The sequence below is a fragment of the Thunnus maccoyii genome, chromosome 10 (assembly GCF_910596095.1).
Source record: "Thunnus maccoyii chromosome 10, fThuMac1.1, whole genome shotgun sequence".
Classification (NCBI taxonomy): Eukaryota; Metazoa; Chordata; class Actinopteri; order Scombriformes; family Scombridae; genus Thunnus; species Thunnus maccoyii.
Window position 1 is genome coordinate 10999975 of NC_056542.1, and position 17429 is coordinate 11017403.

Consider the following 17429-nt stretch of genomic DNA (forward strand, 5'->3'; position numbering starts at 1 on the left):
TTCATCTGAAGCCTTTAACTGGCTGGAAGCCGCCTCTTTGGTGGAGAGGCCAGCCATGGCAGAAGAGGGCTGCGCTTAGTGCGTTTCATGCTTAATTCTGTGTCAATTAGTTGACTGCTACCTTCCCTCCAGCAAAAGAGCGCGGAGAGAAACACAAGCCCACAGAAATCCTCTGGCTTTGACAGGCGCAGTGTTCAATCATTTATCCCAAGGCCCCGGGCCACGGAGCACTGTCAACAAACATTCCATTGAAATCATATCAAGCCTCTTCTGTTCCCTCATTTTTGTACTCTCTGCTCTGCCTCTCACTCTTTCCATCTCCCTCTGCCACTTTATCTCTCTCGTTCTTTACCCTCTGCTTCCGCTCTCGATATGCCTTTACCCACCTTCGCTCCTCTTTCTTTTTTTGCTCCTCACCCCTCACCCTCTGGGGTTTCTCGGTCTCTGTAGCAGGGGTTTTAGTTCTTTCTCTAAGCCTCTGTGCCTCTTCCTCCTTCCCAGGACTTGGCAGCAGAGTGGTAATTTGTTAAGCTGTTCCCTGTTTGCGCTGGTTTCACCCCCAACTTGGCATGCGGTCAAGTTGTGGTCGGATCTGAAGATGAGCAGCAGATATACCAAGATCAGAGGAAATAATATATTTCAACTTGAATTAGGCTCAAAGGATGTTTTAATAGAGCAAGGATGAACACATCATAAAGCAAGTGTTACTGTATATGCTTTTTTGTATTCAACACCTTTTGACACATATCTTTTACACCATGAGCACATGTACTTTAAAACCTATGCAGATGTGTTTGCAAATGATATGGTTTTTGATATAGGTTGAAGTTGAAAGAAGTCTTTGATCACAGCATGTCGCAGGATTGAAAATCTATGATCTGACAAATATTGAAAGTTAGTGGCAGACTGGCAGTATCATGTACTGGGCCACTCCTCAGTTTGACTATCTAATTTATACTGAGGAAATGAATTAACATAGACAACAATTAAAATACTCTCCAGAAATTTCATATCCACTTGCCATGAAGAAGAAAATAGAAATCAGGCTATTTAGAATACATCTGCCAATTAGCTTCACTGCCTCCATCCCTTCAGTTTTCTTCCGTTCTTTGCTTTTGGCCCATTGGAACTCTGGGAAATATGCTGATGCAGGATATTTTGCAGGTAAGGTGGACAGAGGCCAAATCTGAGCTTTTTCTTGGCTTCCTCTGCTCTGGGCTACAAACATTGATGTAGAGCAAGAGATAGAAGAGAAAAAGGAGAGGAATATTCCACTCCCTCCCTTCCCCTGAGCATTCATCCCAAGAGAAACTCAACTCACCTGGGTATCTCTGTGGTAGAGGGTAATAAATAAATGTACTGGGTTAATTATTAAAGACAGCCTAAACGAAGATAGATACTATCCTCTGAAGGCAAGAGGGTTCCACAAGCCTGATCTTAACTCACATGTTGTTGTGATTGCTGTTTGTTTGCCCCACTGGTGGTCAGGAAACATGCGTATTCATACCTTTATTCTGTCATTTTAGAAAAATCTCCCATATTTAGCCCATTTTATTTGCCCTAATTTATTCTTTGTTTTTCCAAGAAATGGGAAGATACTCACAGTTGAGTAGATGAAATCACAATCAGGATAATGTGCAAAGAAAAACCGTCTTCCACCTGCAATAGTGCCTCAAACAGGTATTCCAAATTAACTGTGAGTACATGACAGCTCTAATAAAACGGATCAAAGGGCATAATTGAATTGAGTCTTTCTCAGTTCAGACTTCAGGCCTTTGAACAATCTTTTGTGGGTGCACACTCTTACTCAGCACAACATGAGCCACCCACAAAAAAACAAAAAAGAAACACAGAACCTTTCTGCAACAATTACCACAAATCCAAACTTTTGGCCATTTTTAAACAAAGGAAAGAAAATGAAATCTTACAGTAGCAGCAGTGGAATATGCTTTTTCCTGTTTGTGATAACTGAACAAATTATGTATTTTCTCTTTGCACATACTAGCCAAACAGCATAAACCCTCCTCTGGCTATTCAGGTTTACCTCCCATAGCAAAGTGCCTCTGACTTGACAACTAGAAATCCAGAAGACAACAACAGGGCCCTTGTATCAGTCCCTGGACAAAGCCAAATTAATATTTAAAGATCATTACCAATGCCCCGAAGTAAAACACAGAGACTAGGTAATTAATTGATTGAGCTGGGTGGTCCGCAGAGAGATTAGACCGGATGAGTGTTGTTTATCTCTGTTGTTATTGAAGTATATTTGATTGCTTTGAGCGAATGATTTCCCATTGAATGTAAAGAAGGGGGACACGCTGCTGTATGTCTGACCTGTAAGGCATATGCAGTGAGTTCATATTCTTGGAGTGATATAATTACTTGGGGATTAATTGTCCCTTGAGTTTTACCCCAGTATGTATGTAGTGTAAATTTGCAATGCCAGTAATCTATTGTACAACGCAGTTTATATTGGCGCTAAGTGGAATCTGTAGACCTGTTTTCACAGGCTCGTATAACAAGTGGATGGATTTCCACCGCTGATAACAGCAGATGCACTTGGCAAGACAATAAGTTGTGTTCTACATCACTTGGCTCACTTCCTGTATCAACTGTTGGATGTGAATAGAGTGTCAACAGAGTGCTAATTGTTGTTCGGCATTTTGATTTATCACAGGCGCAAGCCAAGGGAGAACAGAGGATGATTTTGCATTTGGCAGGCTGTCCCCTATTCCCCAGTAGCATGCCAATGGATTCATTTCCTGGTGAAAAGCCTAAATTCAGAGATTCAGTACCCTGGATAGAGCCGCTTGCTATGTCCACATGCTGCTTCAGTCTATCCTAATTCCATACTGTATACAAATACTTCGAAGTGTACACTGTGCTCTAGTGTTTAATGTGTAATATTCTGGCCAGTCATGAAAATAACAAAGTAGCTACAGTATGTTGTATGTATATGGATTGTGCAAGTACAAAGTTTAAATAATTCAACTCAGCTACTTGGATTTTTCAGTTGGATGTTTTTGCATTGGCTCTACATTTCAAAGGGTGATACTGTACTTTTATTTCCACTATCTGACAGCTTTACTTCCTTTGCAAGTAGAGATTTCACACATGAAACATATGAAAAGATGAAATAGGATACATTGCGCAGACATACCGCAAAATAGTTAGACTCAGTATCACCTGGGCTAGCTTCAACATTAAAATGCTGCATATTCATGAACTAATCAACAAGAAATACCATGAAAAATGTTTTGTAATTAGCACTTTTGAGTACATTTTTCTGCTTGTATTTATGTACTTTTAGAAGATCTAAAAAAAAATGTAAATGTACTTTTTTAGATTATCTGAAATCCTCCTACAACCCTGATTTTGGCAAGAAATTAATATGATTTACTGTTTAGTGTTGACAAGAATTACAAGGCATGTGTCGACTGATGTCAATACAAATCTGACTTTGAGAGAGTTTATTTTTCTTTCTTAATTTTTCCAGACTGTTGCCACATCCTTCAAAAACTTTCTCTCTCCACCTCTCCCATTTCCATTATGTTGTTTTGTGGGACAATAGTGTCCATCAACATCACATTTGAAAACTGAGCTATTAGTATGTATGCTAAAATTTTGAAATGTGCTTCATTTTTGGCATCTATCCAGAGTAAATGTACAACATACCCCAAACATGGACAAAAATTAGCATATAGCCTGTAATAGGGACACCGGATGCTTTTTTTGTCTGTTTTTGACTGCTTCTTTGTGGCAATGTAAATATAAGAGGCGTCATACACAACACATAAATAATGTTTTGGGCAGCGTATTGAATAAACTTTTCTGAGTTGCCCCAAATGTCCTTGGCTCAGAATACATGAAAAGGTGTCTTTCTTTTTTCTTGTTTTTTCCCCCTTTTGAGAGCATCTTGTGAAAGGAGCATTCAAGAATCACCAGTTTTTTTTCTCAAGTTTTTGGAGATGCCTGTCATGAATGAGCATGGCAGTGTGTTCCGGTGCCAGCTGGCAGAGGAAGCCTAACACGTCCCAGAGATGAGCGAAGGGCCAGCTGGATGCCCGCCGAGAGCTTTAACACACTCCTCACCATTGCTGCAAACTCCATCATCCCGTCCTGTTAACTGACACAACACAACACTAATTGTGCATTAATCAGTGGGTTTAGTTACCCGATCCCATGAGCCTGTGGTGCATTTCAGTAGTTGTGAAACAGAAGTCTGATATTTGTGTTTCACTGTTTCATGGCTCCTTGGAGTGCTGATTTTGACTTCCTGTGTGGCATGTGGGTAGTGGGTCGGTTAAACTTCTAGTAGGTTTTAGTAATTAGATTTAAAGGTAAGATTTGGGGTTAGGTGAAATGTTGGCAAGCTTTAAAAGTAAATATTTTATTTATGACCATCAGCATGACGGATGTTATCCATTTATATCTCACTAACATGATTTGTTTAAGGCCATATATCTTTATTGCACAGTGCTCAGCAACTCCTTTTGTCTGCATTTTTTTTTTGTAGTTACTTCAAAAATATTATTGCCTCCCACTATTTATTAAGTGATTACAGGTGAAATTCTAATTCCTTCTGTACAATGTCACAACTAAATGAGGTGCAAGGATCAGACATAATTCCTGTGACTGTTGAGTGTGTAGGAGAGAAGTTAAAATAAGACAGAAGGTACATGGTCTTTGTTTTTGCTTCAAGGTAAGGGTTTACTAGAATGAGCATAGAAAAAATATATGCAGCAGAAGAGTGGATATGAGGCTGTTGAAAAGACATTTAGCTTTTTTATGATCATTATAAGATCCTCCCGAAATATAGCAGCTAGCAACCCTAAATACCCAGTCATCACTGTGTGATATAGAGTAGGTGCTGTGAGAAAATGTTCATTACACAAACGTTACTGACTAGTTTTGTGCTTTGCTCATTTTTCTGCTTTAGGCGGCAATCAATCATCAAGTCATTTATCTCACACTGATGTTGAGTTCCTTTTATCAACTGCCCGAAGCTCTTTCAGCTGCACAGTATTACTGACTACAGGTTTGTTGGCTCACTTTGTAGAAATTACCACTAGATAAAAAGTCAGGTTCCCATGCTCATCTGCCGTATGTTGTTATTATGAACACGAACAATTTAGTTGTACTGAAAGGAAAATCGGCTAATTGAAATGTAATGTAGTGGTTATTATTTACTGTAAGTGTGATTACAACCACTTGACAGATTTACTCTGTGGTTAAGACAGTGGTTTGTCACAGTGGCTTTTTAGAGCTTGTAAGTGTCGAATTTCCAAATCATAATGTAGGCCAATGACTCAGGGAAATTGCCAGTTTCTTCTACCAAGGAGAAGTAAATATCAAGAAACAGACAAATCCTGAATTTAATCTTTGGCAGAGATGGTTTTGCCATAAGTCACACTTTGCATTTTTTGCCTCTTGGGATGTTAGCCGTCGCAGATGCAGCATGTCTGGCCTCCCTCTTCTGTGGGTCAAAGCTGGCTGTGTCTGTGGTGGTAAAAGGAGTGTGTCTGTGTGTATGTGTGTGTGTGTGTGTGTGTGTGTGTGTGTGTGTGTGTGTGTGTGTGTTGAAGGAGGAGTTGGAGTGTGGGTGCATGCAGATGGTTCACAAGCCAACCTTTCAATTAGGCCTGGAGTATAAATATCCGTGGCTGATTGGAATGTGGCGGCTACTGGCACAAAAGGCTCAGCTTGGCCCAGCTCCAAGACCCCGTCGCTCACTCACTCTCTCAGTCATGCTGGAAGCCGCCCAAGGTTACTTCGTCAATGGACGCAATGATTTCTAACTCCCTGTGTCCGCCTCGACCACCCTCCCTTTTCCACCCCTGTTTTCATTCCCTCCTGCTCCGTCTCAGCTAACTTTACATTTGAAAGAGGCCTTCAGTTGAACCCAGTTGAAGGTTTGATGTCCCTTCTTTCCCCTCATACATTTTGTGCATCAACTGGATTTTGAAATTCCCATTGCAAAAGGTGTTAACTGTGTTCTCAGCTTAAATATTTCAAACAAATTTCCCCTATGTGATTTTGTATATACTCATATATATATTTCCACCCACAGCGAGTGTCTGGGTTCCAGTCCAGCTCCTAATCTTATTTAGCTAATGCTGCAGGTGAACAGTCCCTGAATTCCGCCGGGGGAGACCCTGTATATCCTTCACAGATTATAGGGATGAGCTCCCAGACAACTTATCCCGCCGTCCCAAAAGCTTGTCACCGTAAGCTGTCTGAGAAATTATCCACACACCCAGACACATGGTGGTGAGGGTATGAAATGACAAAGCAGAAATGTTTTGGTAGAAGGATATGTTATCGCTGTCACAGAACGATTTTGAATGTTGTGTAGTGCACAGCCTACAAATAGGATTGGACTTATTCTTGTTACAAGGTACTCCTAAGCCACTATCATTTTACTTTTGATTTTACTTTTGATTTTTTGACTTTGAGAACTTTTCTGGGTACTGTTTAGCACCTTCTGACTCAACAGTTCATGGAATTTTCAGTAACTTTTGCAAAATTTTTAGATTTCTCACCTTCTCCTCACAGTTTCTCAGGGCAATTGAGTGATGCCACACCAATAATATTATATGCCCTTTGTTAAGAACCCTCTTCTTTATCCAATCACCCATCACCCCACCCCCAGTCCTCCTTCTCTGTAACCCACCTACCCACGCTGTGTCAGGGAAGCCCCCCCAGTCTCTTATGCATCCCTCTGGAATCAGGAGAGATTAAAAATTAGGGGATTATGTTCCCCTCCTAACCCTGTAATCCAACAAAACAATGCTTTCTAACGTTGAGCGAGAGCTCCCGGGGCGTGGGTAAGTCCTCCATGTCAGTTATTCCTTATGGAAGGGTTCTCTCAGAAAAGACGCACACTCGCTTTCTGTCTCCGACCACCTCCTCCATCCCAACCCCCTTTCTTTATGATCCGGGGCTGTAATGAGGCAACATGGGAGATGGGGCCTAATATCTGCTAATAGGGTCAATGGAATACACTGTTTTATAGGGGTCACTGTTGGCACAAGGACGAAGGGGCTGCTAAATGCTTGTCTCCTCTGGTGCCAGTTGTAACTATGATTTTTTTACAACAACAATACAGTGTCAGGCAGTAATAATGATTCCAATAACACTGAGGAGCCCTGGTGATGTAAGACATGGGCAGGCTACTGAATTAAGGCCCTGTTTTAAATATGTCAGTGCTGAAGCTCAGGCTGGAGCTATAGCTGGCCATGGGATGCACTCCTTTAATTTCATCGCTCTGTCAGCTTTTATTAAAACCCATTTGTCACAAAGAGAGAGGGAGAAAATGAGGAGAGAGAAAAAGTAGTGAGGGGGGAAAGACACAGATGGAGGGGGAGAGAGGAGAAAGGAGGAAGGGGGAAGAGAGAGATATAAACAGAGAGAAAGAGATGTACAGACAAAGAGGGGTGACTTTCTGCAGATAGATAACAGAAATTGTTGTTTTCAGAGGGGGCAAGTGTTGCGGCTGGTGTTGATGGTTGCAGCGGGGCGGGAGGGGAGGGTTGCCATCACCTTGGGGAGTGGGTCTTATAGGTGGAAGACAGGGGTGGTAAGGAGGAGTTGGGAGGGTCTGAGGGGCTCAGCAGGAGTGATTAATGATGAATCTGGGGTATAGTGGACCAGTGGGACTCCCCATCCCCGTCTCCATCCTCATCCTGCTCATCCACCTTCCCCCCACCCCATACCCTATCCCTAGCCCTCGCCACCCCACCTTCATGCCCATTTGTAACTGTCTTGGGATTTTTGTAGGGAAGGATGAGAAATCTGTCCAGAAATGTGTCATTTCCAAATGCAGCTCTTTACATGTCTTTTGGATGGCTACTGTTTATTAATGGCATTGACGCAAGACATTATGCCGCAGTTCTGACAAGAGGAATTCCTTCAGATCTCTACAGTGTGTTCACACACACTCACACAGTGACTCACATACTATTCACTGTAAAATTAACATGTTTTGATGTTTCCTTATTGAAATCCTAACAGGATTACATACAAACTCCTGTCGTTCATTTTCAAGATTTGTGAAAATCATGGGCCGGGAGAAACTCGTGCAGCGAGTGCATTTATTTGTTTCCATTGGGGACCAGGCTAGGGCTCTGCCAGAGAGTTTATGTGCCTGTCTTAATGTGTGTGTGTGTGTGTGTGTACGCCACAGAGTGTGTGGCAGCCACACTTTCCTCACTCTGTCAAATAGCTTTGACTTGGAGCCGGGTTCTGAAATGGCATCAAAGTGGCCCGCTGCCACATCTCCACCCCATACTGTGGTCCCTTACTCCCTGTCATCTACCTCTAAGCCCACGCACCCCAGTACCTACAATCAAAAGGAAATTAAATGATTCATTATATCTTCCCGCCTTCTTCACAAAGTAAAAACATGAAAAATAAAAGACAAGAAAGGGCTTTCTTTCTTGTACAATGCGTTTTACGTTCCTCTCCCATTCCGCTCGTTTCTCTCTTTCTAACTGAATAGTACATGATGGCACTTGATGGAGAAGAGGAGGAGGAAGACTACGAAAAGGAGAAAGCAGAAGGAGAAAGAGTGAGAGAGAGAGAGAGAGAGAGAGGGGGAATAAAATGAAGTGTGACAACATATGAATTTCAAATTTCCGAGGAGACATCAAAGTGCGCCATCCGGGGTGTCTCTCCGACAAGGACACTTTCTGATTTTTAATTCCGTCCCCTGATTGTATCGCTGAGGCCCTAACGAAGAACGGAGGAGCAACGCCAGTGAGTGGCATCAGGCAGCGAGAGATAGAGCAGGAAGGGAGGGAGAGGGTGAAGGGAAAATGGGGGTGGAGGGCGGCGTAGAGGAAAGAGAGAGTAAGTGAGATCAGAGGGGGTTAGAAGAGATAGACAGAGGAGGAGGAGGAAGGAGAGAAGAAAGGAGAGCCTCATCCAAACACAGGCGGCTGGGCCCTTTGTTGTCGAAGCGATCATAGCTCCTCTTTCATCAGACAGAGATGGAGAGGAGAGAAAGGAAGAGAGACAGTGAGAGTGAGAGCGATCCACTCCTTTTTCCGTTGGGGTGACAGGGACATGGATAGAAGGAGGGCAACTTTTTTCACCCTTTGCACATATCAAATCAAGGCCCTTCTTCCAAGGACTTATCATGTTGTGTACACTTTGAGAACAAAATGCTTACAAGTATGACTGGGGGTGCATGTTAACAGTATGCTCACTTTAACCTGAAACAATGTGTTTACACTCAGTCGATTAGCTAATGTTACCACAGTGTCACCGCAAACTGTATATCGCTAATCGCCGGCCCTGTTCACTCTTCATCTGCTTTACAGCTCAGACGGCGGCTCAGTACCGCAGCAGTCTAATTGCCTGGGAGGTTCTCAGCAGGAGGGTGGCAGGCCTCTGGCATTCCCTTTCCTGGCAAAGCTCTGTGCCAGTAATGCTGCAGTGCCAGCCCTGCCCTGCCCAGCATCCACGCCAGGGGTCTTATCACCCAGAAGGATCCCCCATGATGGGCACTCCCTGTAAGACCCCTTTGGAAACGGATGGGAAACACCAGGGAAGCGGTAGAAAGGTTGGAAAGGTCATATTACTGGCATGTACTCACATGTAGTGCGGTCTCTCTTTTTCTCACTCACTCATTTACGCATGCACACACAGCCAGACACACACACACACACACACATCCCTTCATATAGCAACCATAATTCTATTTCAGGACTTAGTATTACACTTTTGATTAAAAAACATAAAAGAACAACTTTTGAGTTATGTCTTTATCTTTAAATATAATTAAATTAAATATGTCAATATAAAAACCAAGTCATATACTCTAAAACAAGAACACGGGGGGAAGATGATATACTTCCAATTAATGAGCAAGGTCATTAAACCATTTAAAAGTACTTTTCTTCTTTTAAATAAGGAACAAAACCTGTCCAACTGATGTCGTTAATCACAATGGTTTATGGGGTTAAAGGCTTAAAACTTAAAGCTTTTTGAACTTTACAAGTATGGATCTAAGGTGCCCTCCGATCCATGCCAGAGTAGACGGAGAGCTGCGGGCAACTATAGCTAAACACCTGGATTTTATAACCATGTGAGCGTCCCTACAAATGTTACCTCAGCGGCTCATGTCACAGTGCGGGGACCTGTCCCATTAAACTTACTAGTTGAAAGGAATGCAAAGTAGATGGTTCAGAAACATTTTCAAGCCAAGTGTGAACATGGCTCAAATCTGTATAAAAATGGTGAGAATTGACAAGTGTAACCATTTGTTCATTTTAAACTGGATTAACTGTGTGATAGCATGTTTAGTAATTTTTTAAAATTAACTATTTGCCGGTCCTCTTCAATATTAAAAAGGAATAGGTCAACAAAGCTGAAAGTTACTTTCAAATAATTACCATAACTTTAAAGGGAGTCTAAAATCTAAATTAACAAATTGTTTTATATGATAAGATTTCCTCAGTGAAGTTAAACTTAGAAGTGATTTGGTCTGGCTAGATTTGAAAGATTTTTTTTCAATTTTTTTGATGAAAACTTCAGACATTTTTCAGAAAAAAACAAACAAACAAATGCTTAGCTTTGACTAAATGGCAACATCCTGTGATTTGAACAGATCTGAGAATTAAGACAGAAGGTCAAGAGCACCCATGCCATGCACCCGAATGCAGACGCACACACACACACACGCACACTCATAAGGGCCCCTCCTTGGTTGTAGAGAGGGGTGTATGGTGAAGCAGCTGGGAGACGTGGAGCTACAATGGCCCTTTAGGGCGAGACGGCCCTAATCCGTACCCCGTCCAACAGCGCCGGTGAAAGGAGGCCTGTCAATCATAGCATGGCACCCTCGGGTCTCTGAGATGGGCGTGCTCAGATTTAGGATTTACTGTACCCCCTCTTTTCTGTCTTATTAAAACCTCTTTACAGACAGACAGAGATACATGTACACATGTGTGTGGATGCAGACACACACACACCAACAAACACATACTGTGCATATAGTTTGCTTCTTCTTGTTTGTCACAGATGTGTAAGAAGACCCCGTGTGTCTGAGCTTATGTATGCGTTTGTTAGTGAGCGTGTGAGGTGAGAGAAGAAAAAGAGAGCGACAAATAGAAAAATATTTAGATGAAAGATGAATTAATGTGTTTTACCTTCACAGTTACACCAACACATCTTCATATTTCAAGAAACGTTACACCAAACATCTAAAAAACTCACATCATACACAGATTCATTCACATTTTTTATTTAGATTATTTTGCTTAATCATTACACAGTGGAATTATACTTCACTTGCTTAAACATGATGAGGACATTGTCAATTCAAATGAGCAGTTGTATTTCAAGGAATTACATGCTGTCTATGGTAATGATAAAGACAACCATGTAGAGGCAGGGAATGGATAACAATAATTTTGGATACATTTCTTAGGCATGTTGTCGTGTGGCACACACACACACACACACACACACACGGTGTGGATGGATGGAGAGGCAACCATACAGACAAATAAGATGCAAAGGCAAATACACATGCACAGATACACACACTAACAGACACACACACAGAGTAAACACTTATTTAGAGGTGTCAGACACTGCATATCCTCTGGCACAGTAGCTGAGTGTGTGTATGTGTGTGTGTGTGTGTGCCAATGGCTGAGCTTAGCCGTGCACTGTCCGTTGCAGCTGGGTGATGGTGATCAAATCTAACAGACAGTGACGACCGGAGCACGCTTTCTGCCTCAGAGACATGGAGGGAGAGAGAGAGAGAAAGAGAAAGAGAGAGCACTAAGACCGCCTCTGGCCACCATTATCTCTTCAGTGTGTGACTATGTCCATGTGAGTGTGACAGTGTGAAAAATAGAGTGTTTGTTTGTTTACTTACAGTGCGTGTGTGTGTGTGTGTGTGTGTGTGTGGGTGTGTCGGAGTGTTTGCTTGCTCATGTGTGTGCCTGTCAGTAGATCAGAGTGAGCGCATGTTCATATTTGCTGTTCAATATGCTGAAGCCCATATAACTGACTAGGAGATAACTGCTCAGCCAGATGACATGGCGTGAAGCTGCTTCTTCTCAGGCCCTAATTCAACCCCTCAAGCCGGGGTTAAAGCTCCTCAAACTTCTCCCTTTTCCCGTGTCTTGGGCGTCTTGTTCATTTATTATAATTACTAAACTGGGCAACATTCTCTCCAGCTAAACTCATCACCTGTAAAATTAATTTAACCTGCTGCCCTCTGACTGGAGGTTGCAGGTGGTAATTGACTAGAAAAACAAAATGACTCAGGGGTGTTTTGCTGATCTAGTGCCCCTGGTGGTAAGACAAAATTTATGTTTAGGCAAATAAAACTACTTGGTTATGGTCAGGTAAAGACTGTATTCATGGCTAGTTAAAAAACAAACAAACACTGACTGTCAGTAGAAGATAGGATAGTGCTGAAGAAAGACACATTGCAAAAATCCAACCTCACTTCCTTTTAAAGAGTTTTCATTGTGATTTAGAAGAAGGTAACTCTACTTCTTGCTTTTCTAATGAAGCATATTTTTAAGCAGTTTTTTTTTTAAACTGCTTAAAAAATACTATGTGCTCCAAACAAGATAGTAATTATTTGATGATTTAATCTCTTGCAAGGAAAACGTAACCTTGGCTTGTTTTTTTCGTTTCAAAAAATAATCATTGATACTCAGGTTTTCTCAGAAACAGTGATTTAGATTTAACAGTAGTAGTACTCTAAGTAACTGTAATTACAATCAGGATATACTGTAGGTACATAAGATTAATATGTGATGATTGATCAGTGTCATCTATATCTATATATCTATCTAGTGTGTTTATTTTATTGTGTTTTTAGTTACCTTCATCTAAATATATCAAATGTAAACTTTTTTTCCTCACTGGAACAATAAACAAATAAACCTAAGTCGTCAAAGCGGTGAATAGTCCACTCCAGGATGTTACTAACATAAAACAACGCAGAGCTGGGCTGGCCTGGAGACCCACGTCATTTAACAAACTGCCAACACCACCCCGCCTCTGCAGCCCGAGCACCCCACACACTCCATCCAAACATCAGTCACTGCTCGCTCTGTGTGTGTGTGTGTGTGTGTGATCGAGAGAGAGAGAGGGTGAGAAAGAGTGTGTCTGTGTGTGCGAGAAAGAGGAACAGAGATGAATGACCGTCTAATCACTCACACAATACAGCTAAGCCCCATAATGAAAACCGTTGATAAGAAAAATTAACATAAAACCTAAATGGTACAGAACGAGACAGTGAATATAAATAAAAAGGTTCAGGCATCATAAATCTAAACCATAAACACAAATATATACAACTCACATACGTAACTCAGAGACTTCCTCATCCTAGGCTGAAAAAAAATGACCCTAAAGCATATGTACACATATCTGCTTCATCCTCAGTTTTGCTTTTTGCCAGTTCCCGCAGAGCCGGGCCCTTCGCTCATAGCACGGTGCAGTAAGTTTTAATGGTAAATCAACAAAGGGCCGACATGAAAGAAAGGCTAGCTTTCCAGTTTGCAGGGTGAAGAATTATTCATCAGTACTGTAGTGTTGCACTGCAGGCGAAAATCCTGCAGCAGCGCTCCATTTTAATTGCCAGAAAATGACTGTAAATGATACAGAGAGAGAAGGAGAAGGGGGCAAAAAAGGAGACAGAGGGAAAGAGAAAGGAAAAAGTGAGTTGGAATCGGAGGTATAAAGAACAAGGAAAAAAAGGACACCCCCACCACCAACAGCTGCCCCCCAAATTGAAGGCCATGGTGATAAAAAGCAATGTGGCAATCAGAGAAGTGGAGTGTCCCCCCAGCAGCCTAAAAGAAAGATAGTGAAGGGAGAAAAGAGGAGAGGAGGGCGAGGGGGAGCGCCATCAAAAAAGGAGTGGTGGGATTAGGTCTGAGAGAGAGTTTACTACGCTCTTTTTGTGCGCCGAACCTGCAGGATTAGAGATAACAAATGTTAGCCGAGGATGGGCACCTGCTGTGAGCCGAGAGGAGGAGGAGGAGGAGGAGGAGGAGGAGAGGAGGAGAAGAGGGGAGGAGAGGAGAGAAGAGCTAACCCGCTAAAACAGCAGAATGGGCTTTTGTGGCCCCGTGCAGAATTAGAGGAAAGAGGGCTGAGGGGGGTGGGGGGGTGGGGGGGGGGACAGAGAAGAGAGGATAAAGAGGGAGGGAGTGGAGGGGCAAAGAAGTGGATGGAACGGGTACAAAGTAAATCTGTAATTGTCAAACAGATGAAGGAGCTGAGATTTTGTGGAGGGGTAAACATTGAACTTGCTAATCTGTGGACCTCAAAGCCTGCTCTGCTCACAGCGACTGTAACGATGTCACCAATATGCGTTCCTGTTTGCTTGCTTGAATTGCACAGCCCTTGTAAAGCTTGTGATCAAACTTCATATATATATAAAAAAAAAAAAGTAGAATGAAGCACAACAAATTTTCAAACTTTCTAAAGTCTCTTAGCTCTTATCTATCCCCCCTTTGCCGTGTCCTAAGTACCTTTCTGCCATCCTCCTCTCCATCACTTTCCGCCCCTCTGTGGCACTTGGGTGTGTGTGGCTGAAATTGCCGCTGGGGCCTGGGGACCTCCCTGCCTGCTCTCGGCAATGACCCCAGCCCAGGAAGCACTCAGACTGGTCAATCAACAATTAAAAGCCTGTCTGTAGCCACTAACTCAATTCAGCCACTCAGCTTAGTGCTCCGTTAGAGCCAAGGCACCCAGACAGAACCGAGACAGACTCTACATTGACCCCTTTGCTCCTCCTCGCATACATGCACACACACAGGTCCGAGCTGGTGCGGTCAACTCCTATGCAGCCTTACCGATGTATGAACCTTAAGGGGGGGGTGTCTCGAACAAATGCTCACCACGGTAAACAGCAGCGTGGTGGATGCACCCATGACATGAAGCGGGGGCAATTTACCTTGACGCCTGGCCTGGACAGAAAGGTCATGACCTCTCTCTTGAAAAATGTCTCGGTACCTGCACTTCAACCTGAGGGTTTAACCCTGCTTAGTGTTCAATACTGAGTTTGACCTTTTCTTTGGTCTGACTTAAGGAATTTACTGTAGTGGCCTGTGCATTAAGAGAGAGAGACAGTGTGTGTGTGTGTGTGGAGTAATTTCACACATGCGCACATACATTCATGGACACAAGCACAGTTGATTAAACAAGTGCTACAATAAAAATGAAATATAAATAAAGGGGATATGAACACAAACATATGGATACTGCTGTAGCATTCTCTCTCACTGTTACACACTCTTTTACACACAAACACACACACCCACATGCTTCACTCACCCCATATGTTTCCTGTTTTTACTGTTTCATCATTCACTCAGTGCTTGGAAAAAAAAAAGACTTGGAAATGTAATATAAAAACAAAAGCCAGAGAATAACTGCAGGGGCTGGTAAACGAAGCATAAAGACCCCAAGTGACCGAGGGGAATTATTTGGCTCCATTAAGCAGGCATTAACATGAATTACTATCTAATTAAAATTAAACAGCTCATTAATAACTTTGCGGTGGGGCCTTAGTGTGGAAGTTCTCTGGAGTGTGTGTGTGTGTGTGTGTGTGCGTGCGTGTGTGTGTGAGAGAGAGAAGCTGTGTTGTGTCGTGGCCAAGAGAGCAATCAAGTGGGATAAACCTAAGCAGTGCCCCAAAGGAAAGTCAGGGCCTGAGAGGACTTACCTGTGGAACAAAACAGCTACCCTACTCATAATTACCCAAATGCAAAGATGATGTTCTTCACCAAATAAAGTTAACTTTATTCAGAGTTTAATTCTGCAACAGCAGGAATACATAACTGAAATCCATTTTGACTGATGAAAAATTTCTTTAAAAGTCTTTAAACTGCGCAGCACGGTGCTATTTTTATCAGGTCAACCTCCAACATGTCAATTTTTCAGGACTTAAATAGTGTGATTTTTTGCTTGAAGAACATGCATTTTTGAGTTTAGTGAACTTGTTTTTAAAAACGTTAAATGGGAATCATAATCATATCAAACAAGACAATCACCGAAATTTTCTCTCAGCAGCCATGACAAGTTGTCTACATAAGTGATTGTGCAAATGTGCACAAATTGTGGTCTCCCTCTCTCTCTCTCTTTCTTTCTCACAAACACACACACACACACAAGCACACGCACACACACACAAAGCCATGCACGTTCATACTCAGCTGTAGTCGAGGAGTGTAAAATGAAAGGGTGAACATGCTGGAATGGAGTCAGGAACAACAGACTTTCCATACCAGGCAACATGTTTGCACACACATTCTGACAATATGTGTGAGACACGACGACTCACTCCTGCTGTGTCCTGTTAGGGTCATAAGCTTTCACGCTGGCAAGCTGCTCAGCCTTGCAGGATCTGTCAAGAGAAGAGAAGGTAGAAAAAGAAAAGGAAAAAAAAGAAAGGGTCAGAAGTGTTACCGGTCTCCTCATCGTCTTAACAAAAGGAAGAGAAGTTACAGTTGTCAAGATTGACAGTAATAACTGAGTCCACATACACAAAAACAATGCATGCATTTATCCACCTGTAAACTATAACCTGCAACAATTTCACTGTCCTTAAAAATGCAGCATCAGCATTGAGAAACTAAAAACTTCTGAGCCTAAAAAACAGGTTTGCGTGCACACCTCGCACTTTGCGTATTGATAATGGAACCTCGTCGTCCAAATCCACAAGATTGTCCAAAAGCAAAAACTCGACAATATAACAACAAAATAGGGTGAGGGAATAATGATAGATAGTCCTCAGAGAGTGGATGACAGAGAGAGAGGGATATGGAGTTAGGCCTCAAATGTATGCCAGTACATCAACCGCCCCCACCACCCCCACCCTTCCTGTCTCCTTCTCCCTTCTCTTGGCCAGGAGCTGTTTACCTCTCTATCAGCGGTGTTCTCTAAAAGCAGGGACCCCATCCATATTCACTGGCCTCAAATTCCTCTGCTTATCTCCCCCCAACCCTTGAAAAACCTCCCCGTGTTCCCCTCTGCACATACATACATACATAAACACGTATTTATGGAGGCAAGAGGCAAACGCGCTGGGCCAGGAGGGGGTCGGGGATAAGAATCACCTTGAATTCAAAGCAGAGGATTGTAGGTCCTCGGTGGGCGGACAGACAGGCAGCCAGCCACACAGGCTAAGGCTCACACCGGTGTGACACACAAAACCACGAAGCAGGTAGAGGGAAGCTTTAGGGGATGGGAGCAGATGTGTGCACCAAGGGCCATTGGCAATTCAGAGGATTTGGAATAGTGAAGTGTGATGCTTATGAAATTGTGTGTTGTTAGATGATATGTGTCATTAGGTGATGTGCGCATGTGTACTTGTGCACATGCAAGTTTCTCCTACAAATGTATACCTTCGATCTCATGGAGTGAATGTTAAATAAGTGGTCGTA

The 17429-nt window shown here is 42.6% G+C and overlaps 1 long non-coding RNA gene across 2 annotated transcripts in view; it reads right to left on the reverse strand.

Moving 5' to 3' along the window:
* Positions 1–11280: 11280 nt before the first annotated feature.
* The window catches only part of LOC121905788, a 53157-nt gene continuing 47008 nt past the window's right edge, over positions 11281–17429 (reverse strand). For both annotated transcript variants that reach the window (XR_006098471.1, XR_006098472.1), the window contains exon 4: positions 11281–16390. This is a non-coding gene — a long non-coding RNA (uncharacterized LOC121905788). The remainder of the gene's footprint in view (positions 16391–17429) is intronic.